General features: G+C 39.2%; 1 long non-coding RNA gene across 1 annotated transcript in view; it reads right to left on the reverse strand.

The window, feature by feature from the left end:
* LOC137154192 (uncharacterized) overlaps nucleotides 1-16,487 on the reverse strand; it is a 71,595-nt gene that overhangs the window by 27,844 nt on the left and 27,264 nt on the right. The window contains exon 2 of the long non-coding RNA XR_010920134.1: nucleotides 7,582-7,705. This is a non-coding gene — a long non-coding RNA (uncharacterized lncRNA). The remainder of the gene's footprint in view (nucleotides 1-7,581; nucleotides 7,706-16,487) is intronic.

The raw sequence follows: 16,487 nt of genomic DNA on the forward strand, positions 1-16,487 counted from the left end.
GGGCTATTGGTGTCACCCTGCAAGGAGAAACTAGGCTAGTGGAAGCTAAGGTGGGTCCTTGTGGGTGTGAGCTGGCTACTAGTCAGGCTTCTGAACCAAAGATGCACAGCATAAAGGCACCCCAAGATAGCAGGGCAGGCAGTGACAGAATCCCTTACTGGTCTGGGCAAGCCCCAAAATGTCACAATGTCTTGACACCACTAAGCACATTGTTTGCACTTATTTATAATTATAAATCAGTGATTCTTACATGCTAAGTGGTGACATTAAAATACCAGATCATGCTATCTCCCACACTGCACATGGAAAGGAGGCTCAGGCACCTACATGTCACTGCTATCTTCTCCCCAGTCCCGTGGAGGTGTCTCCATATGGTCTGAAAGCTGCCCCTAAGGGATGGCAGTAGAATTCAGGTACACCAGAAAAAGGAGAGAGTGCTCTGAGAAACACAGATGAAGGTTGCCGATGCCCATTCAAGATGTGCGGTTATCTCTGTGAGGTAATCCTTTCAGACATGTCCACAGAAAAGTCCCCTCCTGTGGTTTTAATGGAAGAGGGGGGAGAGATTTGGCCCAGAGGGGGGTTATTTAAATAGTGAGCTGTGTCCACAAGACAGACAAATGTATTTGTTTTTATTTTCTATTAATTTTTTTAAATCTCTTCTCTATATGGCTGTCATTCCCCCCACTCCCCTTTTGTGTTTTGGCAGTAATGCTGAATATTGATAAGACATCAACTGATGAAGTCCCAAGTATTTTCAGGCAATAGCTTTTGGGAACAAGGAGGTCAGGTTAACTAATTAGCCTTGAATTGGTTTTGGTGTCCCTGGGTATCCAGGGCAGTGAGGTATTTCAGTAACCATCTTTATAGTTTGTGGCTTCTGTCCTGCAGGCATGTGTGACTGTAAACAATGTCTGATCATGAACTTTTGACAGAAGTTGTCATGTAACACAGAAGGAGACATGAGATGTTGGTTCTGGAGCAGCTCCAGTCACATCTGAATCTCAGGAGTGTCCATGATCACTGTCAGTCTGGTTTCCAGTGAGGGTATCTATGGCTAATCTCTTTTTGAAGACCTAGGGAATGATTTCATTACATCTATCAGCAATCTTCCATACCCCTACCATCTGATTTTAGTGACTCACCTACCAAGTTTTGCTGCAGTGGTATGTTCATGTTTTTCCTCTCTGAGAGGTCCCAGAAATCTCTTAATTGGCATTGTGGTAGTTCCTAGGAGCCCCAGTCATGGATTAGGACCCTATTGTGTGAGTCACACTTTTCATACTTGAGCCCCAAAGGAGGTCAGTATCACCATGCCAATGTTTATAGATGGGGAAACTGAGGCACAGAGAGGGGGAAATGACTTGCCTAAGATCATTCAGAAAGCCAGGGGAAGAGCAAGGACTAGAACTCAGGTCCCCCAAGTCCCAGTCCAGTGTTCTATCCACTAGGGAACACTGCCTCTCAGCAAAAAAAGGAGTCCTTGCCCCGAAAGAGTTTACAATTCTAAATCATATAGCAAATTAATTTTAAAAATGGAAAACCTTCTGTTAAAAGGGGAAACAGCTATTGGGGTAATTAACAGTAAATTAGCATGCCGTTGGTATTTCCTCTATGACAGCCCTCAAAAATGGGGTTAAAAAAAGGTTCCACTTTTGGCCATTTCTGTTCAACATGTATGCATCTGTATGTCTGCTAAGAAAAAACAGTGAGATGTTTTGGGTTACTGTGTCACCATTATGTGGATGGCACTCAGATTTATGACCGTGTTGGGAAGATGAATCAGAGTAAACTGGTTGAAACGCCACTCAAATGTGATTGAAATTATGCTGTTAAAGAGGAGGAAGTGTCTAGATAAATAAGCAAGGATTATGAAGGCATCTTCTGTTGGGGTGTTTGCCCATCCTTTGATAATGAGGTTACAGTTTCATGGCCATGGTAACTTTTGGACTCTTGGGTGGCAGTTGTGATGTTGTAGAGCCATCTTTTATCAGCAGTTAGTGCAGAGGCTGACGTTGTTCCTCTTTAATGCTAACATTATCAGACTGAGCCATATTTGTGTAACTCATAACTAGATTGTTGCAATGCACACACTCTGAGGATACCTTTAAAAGCACTCAGAGCCTTCTGCAAATGCAGAATGGAGCAACTCATTCCCTCGAGTCAGGCAAGAGACTTCTCTACTCCATAGTGTGCTACTCTCTGATTGCAATTCGTGATCTATAATGTCTGAATTGGTGTGCACCCAGTTATCTAAGATAGTATGTCTCTTCTACTGGTAACATCCAGGGTTGCTTTCACTGACAATTGTCCAACATAAAGTAGCACATCTCAGCAGAAAGAGAAGCAACTGAAAATGAAACTCAGCTCATTGTAACACTTAGACTGGATCTGAATCTCATTCTCGTGATGAGCAAGTGCTCAGTGGTCTTGAAAGAAGACAATTAACGTGGCCACCCATGTTCTATGAACGATTCAGAACACTTTTTCCCTATTGTTAAGGGCAGATGAGAATTTGTTGGGAAAGAGACTGTGCGTGTGTGCGCATGTACATGTATACGTGTTTGTGTACACAGCAGGTGGGGTGAGAGAGGATTGTTAAACACCCGGGCTCAAATTCTGCTCAGCCCTGCACATAAAGCATCTACTAAAAAACCTACACCTTGAGCAGTAGATAGAATTCAGCCATCTTTGTGATGGCTTCTCCAAAACCCATGAACAGTTATACTCCAGAACCTTCACATAAACGCCTATATTGACTGGCCTATCTATCTAGCGGTTTGTCTACACTTACAGTGCTGCAGCTGTGCTGCCTTAGCACTAAATGAAGATGCTACCTACATTGATGAAAGAGCTTCTCCTATCAGCATAAGTACTTCACCTCCCCAGAGAGGCAGTAGCTATGTTAATGGGAGAAACCCTCTGATTGACAGAAAGCTGTCTATACAAAGGGTTAGGATTTTCCACACCCCCAAGTGACAGTTATACCAACATAAGTTTGCAGTGTAGACCAGGGCTAGACCAGGCATTGACTCCTAGGCAAAACTTCCTCACAGGACAACATGAACAGGGCTGCATTCACTCATAGATGCATGAACTAAAAATGGTTTTTAGGCTACATGTCCATCCATTGGGGTCCATTCTACGTAATTCCTGAACCTGTTCCTTCACTTTGTTTTACTGTGGGAATAGATACATTTACCTTATTTAATCTTACATTGAAAATTATTTTCTGTAATGAAAGCCACAATACTACTCTAATCCTGTCTCTTCAGAACTTGACTGAGCTACAACGTCTGGGTACATCAGTTAGGATTACAAAGTTGACTGCAGATTGGGGCTTGTAATTAAACACATTTTAAACAAATTCTGCAAGAATGCTGTACGTCACTTCCCATTATTCTTTGTTTTCAGTTGAGGTTGCCCTTTATATCAAACCTCATAGTATTTAGTCAGTCATGCCTTCATTAAAGAAAGATTCATGAAAAGCTAAAAATAAGGAGAGAGTTAAAAGTTTAAAGTTCATTCTGTTTATAAAGACTTCAATTCATTATCTCATTGATGTCACTTACAAACCTTAGTTTACTATACTTTTTCAAAGTGAAGTCATTAAAAAATATATTATGGCCTGCACCTTGTAATTTAGCCTGCACATGTGTATATGTAATACGGTTACAGTATTTCTGTAATGAGACTCAATGAAGGTTTTTGCTCAGAGCAGAAAGTACAAGGAATTGACCAGATTATTGAATAGATGTGTTCTTACCAATCATCATCATTCTTCCACCAACCTTCAACTCTTCAAAATGATGGAATCTTCAATCTTCTCATTCCACTGGGTAAATAAGGCACATACAGTGGCCTTGAGACCCTACACCTCCTGGGGGAGGGAGGGAGTAGGATGGGCTACAGCATGATGTATGACTTCAACCAGTGGATTAACTACACTCATAGTATGATGAGAGACCCTTCCTGCTCTGCTATTAGCAAGAGAACCGAGTAGTGTATGTCCCCTTTCCCACCTTCACCTTCACCCCAATAAGGATTTAAACACCTCCTTCTCCCCAAACATTCCCTCCTGCAATCCTCTTTCCAAATGCCCATGTTCTTTTCCCTCTCTCACAAAAATATTTCTCCCTCCATAAGACTCCGCTCTGAAGCTCGTTCCCCAACTTCCTTCGCCAAGGCTCCACCCCTAGAGCTCCTGCCCTCATCTCCCAATTTTCCCCAACAAGGCTCCTCTTCTGCCTCCTCTTGTGCCACCAACTTCCTCACCAAGATTCCACCCCCCAAAGCCTCTTTCTACCCCTCCCCCCAAGATTTTGTTCTCCTGAAAACCCTTCCCTGAGTTTGTATTTCCCTCCTCAGCTCCATTCTGAACCTCATATCTGAACCTTCTTCATATGGGAAAAAGGAGGTGCTACTGCTGACCTGGGGCTGGGGCTCAGTCTGTCAGCTGGAGCTGGTTTCGCTGGCTTGGAATGAACTGTGGTTCCAAATAGCCACGTCCTGCCTGCTAAGCAGAGGGCCAGAGCAGCTCCTGGAGACTGCAGCTGCAGCTACTCCTTCCTATCCAGCTGGTCTATCAGCTCAACAAATCAGTAGAGTAGGCTGGGGGAAGGTGCTGACCTGCAGTAATGAACTGCATCAAGCTGTTCCCTCTGCTTTCTTCTGCTGCCTTCTACCAAGGTGGGGGGCAGACATTTATGGGAAAGAAACATAGTGGTATGAATCCAGTGCCGAGAGCTGTGAAAGTCCCATCTATAATTTAGATGAGGTCTTCAGTGCTTTCTAGCTTCAATTTATTCTTCATTAATTTCAACCACTAGACTCCCAGTTGCAACCTGACAAACAGAAAGCCAGGACTGGTCATTTAGGTGCTTTTGAAAATCCCACTAGACCTAAGATCTGCATCTTTAGGTACCTAAAAACCTTTGAAAATCTAGCCCTCAGTTTACATGGAAAGGCACAGTTCCTGAGCTGTGGAAAGGCTGTGGTACATTTAGTTGGGAATACCTAAGGTAGATAGTAGGAATACCTAAGAAAATCTGGTAAAGAGTTGACAAACTTAGTTTATCTGCCAATTAGCAATCACCCTAACATCCATAAAAATTACACTGCCCCCAACACAATTAGCTAACAACATCAAAATCAGGCGAGAGTGCGGAATTTATAAACTAATCACATTCATATTTTCAACAGCTCATATTTAAACAAACAGATCCATAAATACCATACTTTCCATTTTTGGTAGATTCTCCATACTTATACTCAAGCCTTTTGGGAGATAGGTAAAATAAGATAGTCACCATAATCTGAAAACCTTTTCTGGGAGATTCAGTGTCATGTGACATTGGCTGAATTAGGGGGACCATTTATGGTATTATTTAACATCAATATTTTATAATTACAATAATTCATATGAGATATGCCATGTCAGGTACTGTTAGAAAGGTTATAATTTGCTAAGTATGATGATATTGTTTATGTGTATGTGTCATATTTGTATTGAAACTTATTGATATGTTTGATGTATCTGTATTTCAACTTGTGCTGTGTTTCTGGGCCACACCCCAGACAGGATGACTGCAGCACTAGCCTGCTTAATGGCTCATTAAGGAAACTCACAAGTACAATGGGCCCAGGGTGAGAAGCCAGGGATACACTGGATGAGTCACCAGGACTTACTCATGTGACCTGGGACTCCATCATATTTCTGTAAATTTCTACAAGCAGCATGGCAAAGGCCAAGGGACATAAAAGGCAGCTGCACCACCTCCATTTTGTCTCCTACCTCTGGATCAACTCATCTGCAACTGAAGCTGTGAAACAAAGGACTGAGACCCATCCAGGTACTGGATGTTTACCAGAGGGATTATACAAGCCTGCAAACTCCACAATTCTACTGAAAACCTGATATATATGGACTTTCAAATCACTTGTATATATTTGATTGCTTTAATCATTTAACATCTCTCTTATAGTTTATTTCCTTTTATAATAAACCTTTAGTTTTAGTTACTAAAGCATTGGCTGACAGCATAGTATTTTGGGTAAGATCCAAACTTATCTTGATCTTGTAATGTGGCTGACCCTTTGGAGTCAGGAGAACCTTTTTGGTAAAGGGCATAGAGTTTTAAATACCTTATATCTTTACTGGACCTAGTGGCTGATTCAGAGACAGAGACTGAAATGCAGTAAAGGGGACTGTGTATATTTTGTTTTAGCTTCTTGATGACCAGTGTGGGGAATCAGAAGCACTGTTTGTGGCTGGTTGGGAAGTCTGACTTCAGTGTCACCCACCAGTGCTGGGAGAATCTGCTCTCCTTTTGCAGCCTGGCCTGACCTTGGCATTTTCAGGTGGTCTACCCTAGGCACAGATGGGTCACATACCATACCAATTATTAATTACTGTGGGTCCTCAGAAGAACATGATGAGAATTCTGGCTCTTGAAATGAAGATCAAAATTTTGATGATGAAATTGGATGGTAAATTATAGCATCAAATTTGTATCATCTCCTGCAACATAGGATTCATAACAGTATAGACCTGAAAGCCAAAATGGACCATTATGATCACATATGTGAACTCCTTCATAACACACAGATCAGGATTTAGAGCAATATATTATGCAATTCATCAAATAATTTATATAGCCATTAAGAGAATAGCACTACATGGCTGTGGGTACTCACCAGATTGCGAAGATGGCAACAGTCAGGAAGAAGCTCTTCTGCATTTTCTCTAGTAGGGTCTGGCTTTGAATGTGTACTATGGGGCTGCAATATATATATTTGCCTATCTTGCTTTAGTGCATTGCTTTGCAAATCATGTAGGCATTCTATTTCTGTATTTAAGTAATCTGGTACTAGAAACAGACTTCACTGTACCCAAAAGTGAGTGAGGCATGTATACTATGAAATGGGTTTTATATAAACATCATCCTTAATGCACTGCATATACTTGTCGATAGCTTTTCTTCTAATAAATCATTTTGAGATTAGAATAATTTTTAAATAGATTTATGTCTACTTAGCCAGGGAAAATACAATAGTGTAACAGCCCGTCTCCTAGGTATAGCTGGATTTTAATTCCCCATTTGTGACTGAACTCTGCGAATAAGCCAATAGGTTTTGGGGCAGGAGTAGCATATTGGTCATATAAACATACTTATCTGAAAAGCTCGTGATGAAGAAAAAAACTGTACGTTTCTAGACACCAGCACAGTATTCATTTACATGTTGTTTACACCTCTGTTATATAATTAAAACTGCTTTGTTGCTAGTAATTGTCAGTTTTCATGGCATGTACTGTATAATGCCTTCGAGTTGTGCTATCCGAAATAAGCCATGTGACAATAATTTTAGAAATATAAAAAAAAAAATGAAATGTGCATCTTTATCCATACTTATCTCAATCATTGGTGCAGAAATAGATTCATGAAGTAGTACTGTAACAGATTCTGTCTGTTTTTTGTCATAGCAATGTTGTACTGGTCATGTTTCATGGATTACTACTGCACTATGCTTATTACTTATTTGTCATAAAAATGGAAGTTTTAAGAAGAGTAGTTACACAACCTGTTTTTCCTTTGGTACGTTCCGTGAAAGTCAATATAATGTTCTACAGCTCCTCAACTTCATAGTTCTAGGAATTGAATAGCTGGCTTTTCCCACTCTCTCCTTTTTTCACATCTTCAGCAACCTGTGAGAAAAAGAGAGAATGGCCATTCACTCCAAACACAGAATATCCCAAGTGGTGCAGTCAACAACTCTTTTTTCACAAACTACATTGAGCATTAAAATTCTGGGAGGGCAAGTCCTTGGCAGGTATACATTCTCATAGCACCTCAATGACAATTTACACCAGCTCAGGCTTTAACCCCAGCAGATGAGCTGTTCTTATGCTAAAGAGTCTAAGAAAACAGAAAGTGAAACAAAAACTCCCATCCCATTAACTGGGGCAATAGAATCTTTAAAGGCGATAAACTTAACATATTGTATTGGTAATAATACTCATGGCCCTTCCCAAAGGTATATGCATCTATTATGTGTTAGCTCCATCCATTTTATAAACATGTGGAGACTTCTTATTTTTCATTGCATTTGTTATAATAGCAAACAATACCTGATTAATCATCAGTGACCTAAAGAAGCGTGAATATTAATCTACTGGAGACCTCTATGCTCATATTGCCTACATTTCCCCTATTCATTGATCCTTCTGTGTGTTTGTTTGGTTTTTAAAGAGGTGATTTCTTAATACACATACTTGACTGCCACACATAAGGGTTAGTGAACTACTTTTCATAGACTAGAAGATGACATCTGTAAGCATCTGAATTTTTTTCTTCTTAATACATGCATGGAGTCCAAAAACATTGAAATAGAACCACTCATGCTTAATTTTAAGCACATACTTAAGTGTTCTGCTGAATTGGGGCCTAAATACTCTGCTGAATCATGAAAAAAGAGATTAAAATTTCCAGTGTGAGCCAGGTTTTTCTACACAGATTTCCAATCTAAAAAGAGCTCAATACTTATATTTTGTACAGAAGCTCCACTGCTTTGAATCAAGCCTAATTAAACGTCCTCTACTTAACTCTTTAAGGCCATGATTCAGCAAAATACTTAAGCACATGCCTATCTTCAAGAACCTGTAGTCCCATTAAGTAGAATTCTGGGCCCATTGAAGTCATTGACTCATTGGGAACTTTGCTGCTGACTTCAGTGTGGCCTATATTTCACCCACTACTTCTGTGGGACTACTCACGTGCTTGAAGTTACCTTGCTAAATCTAGATCTAAATGTGATGTGATATGGAGGCTAAGGTGAGAACTGCATAATTATTTTATCACTTCTGACCTACATCAAGATTATAACTCAGGTTTCTGAGGCTAGCTGAAGACAGTAACTCTGGTTTTCTGAGGTAAAAGGCTAGTGAATCACGCAGCCCTTAGGCTGAGTTCCAACCTTTGAATCACAGACAAGGAGCAGATTTATATTTTGATTGCTGGAATTTAAGGCACAAAAATCAAAGCACTAACTCGTTAATATTGACAAAAAGTGTACACACAAGAGCATGTACCCCCTGCCATTCACAAAACATATGCTAATTGGAGGCAAATATCATCTATCCTTAGCTAGACTTGCAAAGTCAGACCTGGTTTATAAATAGTAAAAAGTATGCCTGCTATTTTTAGTGGATGGCAGAGTATAGAAAAATCACCATTGACTTTGTGAATTTATAAGTAGATGCAGGCCCCGAGCATAATTTTTTTGGGCCCAGTACAAACTTGTAATACGGGCCCCCTCCCACATACATACCACAATCCCTCATCCCATACATACAATCTCATAAGCCATGAAAAAGTTTGAATTCTGAAATTACTGTTACATATTCTACATTTCTGAAAAATGCCCACCTTTGCTATTTTTGTTTAACATAACACCCAGCCTGAGAGTCCTACAAGTTTGCTGACTATTTTGTAACATTTTGGTCATTATAACGGTATTTTATCCTATCCATGTCTTGATTTTTGTATTCTAATGGACTAATGTGACTGCAAACATTTTATAATTAGGCCAATTAACTTTAAAGCTTTATTTTTCTGGCCTTTTTCATTGCAAAAATCATATATTAGCCCCCCAAAGTCAATTTCTCTTGCAAGTTCACACTCAATAGACAAGATAACTAGGTGGCTTAACCGTTCTTGCCCCACTGTGGAACACCTGCAGTTTTTGATGAGTGCTAGCTTGCTGAAACTTCTTTCAGCTTCTGCCAGTCACTGGCAGTGTGCAAAAAATCTGCAGGGCTATGCACATGTCACTGAAAATTAGTTGCAGTTGTTTTTTGTAAATCTCATTTAATACGATAAGTGGGGGTAGTTCATATTCTTTTCCAAAAGTAGACTTGAAGATTTTTTTCAAGTGCAACATTTCACAAGGAAAATTCTCAAAAAGATCTGTAGAATATGTGTGAAGTAGACATTTAGATGTTTTTTCCAGTTTCTCAGGCTCTAGTGTCACATATTTTAGGACTGAAGGGAATGTCAAACAAATGTTACTGGTTGCTTTGAATCTGTGCTCTAATTCAGAGATGACATTGTCCAAAGTTGCATCGAAAACATTCCTTCTGAATAAAGACTCTGATTCATTTTCAAAGATGGTAGAACAGGATTCCTTAGGCTCAGATGTCTCAACATGAAATCTTTTCCGTTTCATTCCTCTCTTCTTTGGCAATTGTGCCAAAATTCCCATGCGTTCTGCTACAATACATGCTTCCTGTAGAATTTTGGGCCACTGATCTTATTGAAGAAATAAAACAATTTAGAGATCAGCAATGAGAGCTACCTCTGATTCAAGAGAGATTTATCTGGCTTGTAAAATCTTGTTTCTGTCCTCAATACTTGAAAGAACTTTATACAAAAAGCTAGCCATCAAAAGGCATAAAAATGAGCTGAAGTACCTTTTCAGTGCTTCTACTTGTGATTGAGCTTCATGTGACTAGTTTAATTCAAGGGCACATTCCAGTGCTTCCAGAATACCTGGAAGATGCTTTGTGAGTGGATGGACAGCATCAGCACATGCACTCCAGTGTGTGTCTGACAGAGTGGAATGAGCAGTGTATTCTATCTGTTATAATCTTCCACCTCACCGGGCTAGCACTGAAAAACACAAAACGTTGCTGAACACAACCAAAAAATGTTAATGTTTCAGTACAGGCTGCAGCAGCATTAACCCCTACAAGAGTTAGTGAATGGAAACCACAAGGAGAATACAAAGCAAGTTCATTTTTGGACATAACGCAGGCCTGAACACCTTTTGTTTTCCCTGACATGTTAGAGCCGTTATCAAATCCTTGACCTCTACAGTCATCCAGAGGAATGACTTCAAGCTGCTAAGCTATCTGTTCTCCTTTTTTAAAATCAAAGCTGATAAACTCAAGAAACCTTTCTTTAATGTTAAATGTACCACTGCCTTTGTTATGAACTACAAATCGCAATATCAACACGTTGTTCATGGTGAGAGGCATCAGGAGTAGCATCACATATGATAGAATAATAAATCCCCTTTTCTTTCTCTGCAAGGATGGCCTTCTGCACACTCTTACCACATAATTCAATAAACTCATTGCGACTCTCCCATGAGAGATAATGAGCCTATTCTTTCATTGTTCTGCCTTCTGTTTGCTTCTGTTTGACTTTAGCCAAATGGTCATGAGTGATGCTGTCATAATGAGCTATAATCTCAAGAGTTCCAAGAAAGTTACCATTGTGTGGGTCACCTATCAGATTATTATCTCCTTGGAATGCTAAACCTCATGAAGCAAGAAATAAGGTAACATCCAATAATCTTTCCAATATTTCTTTCCATCTTGTAGCTTTTATTCATATTTGTTTTTGAATCTCACTGTCCACTCCATGTCCACCTGACAGTGGCTGCTGTAATTGCTTCCACTGGCAGTAGCAAGTTTTAGGTTCTATTCTCTTTTCATGTTCAGGAAGTTTAGTATATAGTTTACGTCATTTTTTCACACTTGGTGAATACCCTTCATTTTTTGCCAGCATACTGAGTTGTTTAAGACTCCCTTCAGGAAACAGCCAACATGGAAAACAATACAGTGCTTAGTTGGTAGCACTCCAAACAAGCCAGTGACTTAGTATCTTTTCTCTCTTGTTGGAGGCCTTACATTTGAGAAGAAATTCAGAAAATTATGCCCATAAACATCTTTTGACATTGACTTTGCTAGCTTCCGCATTTCTTCAACAGTCAGGACACCAGACAGAACAATTTTTTTGAGGGATAGAATCTTATTTTTTCAGGCTACAAGCCTGGATCTTTGAAAAGACAAGAATCAGATAGATAGTGTAGCACTACTCTCTCCTGCTTCTTGTAAACCTTCTGAATGTGGTGGTGCTTATGGTCATGCTACCTGACGATCTTCAAGCATTAGATTGGAGTCACATGATGCATGTTCCGGCAGCTTTTCTTTGTCATTAATTGCCAGTGCCACAGACACAGTCTCTATATTGAAATCATTTTCATCTTGATTTTGTTCATCTGCTTCCCTAGTTAGTATATTGCCTGACTGCAGAAAGGCCTTGTCTGATTTGAAAAACTGGAGGATAGATTGGTGTCCTTTAGCTTCTTTTAGTTCCCTTTCTTTTACCTCCTTACGCATTTGGCTGCCTGATTTGTATTTATAGCCACCACCAGACATGGCAGTACGGGTTGTTGTGTGACTGAGTGAATTAGACACTTACTCACATATATTTTGGGCCTGCAAATCCTACCAGAAGAAGCAGCAGCACTGGCTCCCACTCTCTTATGGTGCTTTGCTTTGCCCCTCCCACCAGCTGTCCCTCCCTCCTGCCGATGCACAAGGAACTCTGGGACTGCTAGTTCTTGATCTTGATATGATAGACCATGTCACAGAGAGGAGCACAAATCTCTCTGTCTCTCAGTCTCAAACTACAAATCCTAGTTTAACCACACAAGCACACGCTCTATTCTAGAGAAGGGCCTGGGCTGGGCAAGCAGGCCCAGCAACTCACTGTTCAGAATGTTGCTTGAGACTGCTCTAACACTGCTTCTGATTGACTCCAGCAAATCTCACAAGATCTGGACAATAGATACATAGATACAGGGAAATAAGTTTCTGTAAACATCCTCAAGCATGATCTACAATTTAGCCTCAATTTTTTCCTCATGGTAATGCGGATTGCAGCCTGGGCCAGGGCCTCTGGGCCCAGGTAAAGTGTACCCTTTCTGTCCCCGCATGTGGGGGCCCTGTGTAGATGCCAACAAGGATGACTTTAGTAAATATCCAGGATCCTCTCTTTACTGAAATAATTGAATTCATAGGAAGACATACAAGTTGCTGACTAAAACAACATGTAAAATATATTTTAAAAATAGACAATCCATGCTGAAGCTAATATTGTACAAGATTTGGTCCTTGTTGTCTCTACTCCAGTGAAACCCCTACTGAACACAAATAAGGACAACAGGTTTTAGTCCAAAGTTGTAATAAACAGTTTCAATGCTAAAAAAAAAATTTCAAAATATTGGGCCAGATACTCATTTGGTATGAAAGTGTAGCTCTTCAACTGAGCTACACTGATTTACACCATCTGAAGGTCTGGCTCAGTGCCTGTTCACTCTTTCTGTCTTTGATTAATCAGAATTCTATCAGTGCACTCTGAAATAGCCAATGATTTTCCAAAATCCCAAAAATTATTTGTATTGAACTATATTATTTGAAAGAAGTCAAATTAGCAAAAAAAAAAAAAAAAAAAAAAAAAAAGCTCTAAATTTCAGATATCTTAATATAATAGTTCTACCACTTTGCATCAAGCGTAATGCCACTGTTTCTGGGACTAAGATAGGATGACTTTTTGGTCTAATGGTGCTCTTGTTCAGTGCTGCTTCCTTCACATCTGGTCGCCAAAGAGTCGCTCCGTCACCCAGCAGCCTGCTAATGAGATCCCCCATTTAATTAATACCATAAGAATTTTAATTCTGACTGAATCAATTTAACGTGATGTGATTTTGTCAGCTCTATTCCCCAAGTAAAAAGTGAGCCTGATGCTTATTACATACATCATTTCACGGGCTCTGCATTCCCTGCTGACTTAAACAAATTCTAATTAAGACTAATTAAAGCATCATTTATGAAAGCGCTTGTGATAGCTATGCAAACATTCTGGGTGGGTATGCTTTGCATAATAATTATCCTAGTTAATATTAAGGCTAGGTCCTTGGCAATTAGGTCTCTGAAACAGAGAGTTATTCTGAATTTAGCTGTTTTCAGAGTTAGCAATTAATAACAAAAAAATAATGTACAAAATTTATGTAGTAGCTTCATTAACAAAATAAATCTGGAAGTAGTAGTATTGTTTGCATTTTTTAAACTAAGCATAATTTTTAAGCCAGGTGACAGTTATTAAAATAAAAGGATATAGTTCCTACAGTAGGTCTTGGAAATTTATTATAACCCTGCAGAGCAGGGAAATACTATTTATAAGTTGCAGGCTGCAAAGACAATTACGCTAAGCAGTGCCCAATTTTTTCCCTGCAAGAAAAATCTAGATTATACAGTGGGAATGTAGCAGTTCTTTGCAACATTTCTAAACAGGCTAAAAATTAGTTATGTTTAAAAAAAAAATAAGTCAAAATTAGAGATGCTTTAAATTTCCAGTAATAGATCATGCAATTTAAGGATTGGAATCAAATGGGCAGAAGATAGATGAATCATAATAACAGTGTAAATTCTTCTCAATTACAGTGATTGTTGTTAGGCCCATATTTACAGAAATAAATGTTCCCTGACACCTACTGAGCTTTGTGAAATTAGAAGTCTCTCCAGCATTCACAATCTGATTCACCTGTGCTCCCCAAGTGTATATTATGTTGTCAGTAGTCTGTATGGTGCAGAGTTAAGTATGTCATTTAAAATACTATAGGAACACTATACTTTCCCCTCCCCCCCCCTTTTTTTTTTTTTAAACTGTATAATACATCAACTCAGGACTTACATGCCGGGAAGAGAGTGGATTCTGTGGGCTGTAATGTATCTTCAATTTTTAAGCGGAATTTGCAACTGAAATAATTTGAGAAATCTGCTTAAAAATTGTAAGTCTCACATGGCCTATTATTCCAAAGAATACACTGAATAGATACTGTGGACATTTGATATGGCATCATAACAATTTTTTAAAAGGAAACCTAAAAAACACTTAGTAAATATCTTGAATGTTTGACACCAGCAGGGACCTCTCTGTAATGGAACAGGTGTCCCTGTAGCTGCCAAGAAGACTGAGCCATAACATCATTTGTTTTTTTTGAAGCTAGATCCAAAATAGATTGTATTTAATGGCTTGCTCTGCTGTTGTCATTCTTGTTTTCAACTTTGAAACATGATGTGTGTGGAAAAACAAGAACTGGCTAGATGTAAATAGCACCTTTTTGCTTTGTCAAGACACTGTCTCAGTGCAAAGATTTTTGGAAAGATATATTCCCTGTTTAGAAATTTAATTTTTCCATAAGTATGTGATATAGTTAACATATTCTAACTATATTCTCTTATTACTGTATTGGATTAAAGTTATTTCAGCCCTGTAGCTATCAAAATGAAAGAGGCATTTAGTACATTGATTTCTAATAAGAATATTTTATGCTCCTTGAGGTTAGCTATCATTTAGTGAGTCTAGAGAGAGAAGATGAGAGAGAGAAAGACTGCATTTTCTACTGTGTTAACACTAAAGCTGGCTGGGGATACCTATCCTACTTTCTCTCCTTATGTTTCTCTGTTGTTTTAATCTCCTTTTCAAATATGCTGATTCTGGTTGTCATTTTAGCACACCACCAGAGTGCTGCAAACTAGCAGTGAGGGTCTAAGAAATGCAGTATCATGGGAACAGATTATCCCCTGCTACTGAAAATCCTCACAGGAAGGTGTAGGAGGGAGGAAAGCTCTGTGCATAACCTCTCACACAGCTCTTCTTCTATTGTTCCACAGGTTGCAGACTATGTAGAACAAGCTGAGAGATCCACTGACAACTCTGACAGATTTCATGGCATCGAGATCTACAGAAGCTAGGGCAATCCATTTTCTGCCTTGGACTCAAGACCCAAATAGAGGCCGTCAGTGAATGCAGAGGAGGAGCCAACAGTACTGATGAGGTAACCAAGTCCCCATTCCCATGAGTGTGGAATCTAGATCATGGTTATGATTTCCTACCAGCTAAGTATTGTGGGAAATGAATTACTATGTCTTGAAGTTAACAGGTTCCACATACTAGAACTTTGATGTGATAAAATAATATGCAGACTTGATACTTGTATCACAGGCTTGAATTAGGGGTTGATTATACAATAAAATACAACCCTGACTAATTTTTTCTTTAAAATGATTGAATTGAGGGGATTAATCTTCATTCCCTTTATTCATTGGTGCAAGATGATCCTGATTGGAAAATATACACTTTCAAACCTAATTTCTTATAGACACTTCTTGAAGATTTTATAAAATCCTACTGATAATATACTTTGTAACCCTCCATTCATATTTGTCAAAGGTTAAATATTTGTGCTGTTGACTAACGTCATTTTTTGCTTACCTTGCAAATATCTGACAAGTGGAATTTTAAGAGGATGCTTGTGTAGCTAGTAGCTGCAGGCAGAATCTTGCTTGCCTTACTCATACAAGAAATCTCCTGAGGAAGATTAGCCTTGTAGCTATCGAATACCTGTATGGCTTGGTGCTGCCATCCTTACCCTTGAAATCATTGATGTGCATAAGGGCTATTTTTATGAAGGGTTGCAGGATCAAATCCATGATTTGTAAAAATGTGGGCAGAGAATACTAGCCAGTCTCTGTGAAATTCAAAGGAAGTATCTCTTATTTGTAGTAATGCAAGTACTGGTTATACATTAGACCAGAGTAGTCAATAGACGGACCGCAGGCCAAATCCTGACCGCCA

This window comes from Emydura macquarii, unplaced genomic scaffold, assembly GCF_026122565.2.
Source record: "Emydura macquarii macquarii isolate MOO-44397 ecotype Brisbane River unplaced genomic scaffold, CSIRO-AGI_Emac_v2 contig_1253, whole genome shotgun sequence".
NCBI lineage: Eukaryota > Metazoa > Chordata > Testudines > Chelidae > Emydura > Emydura macquarii.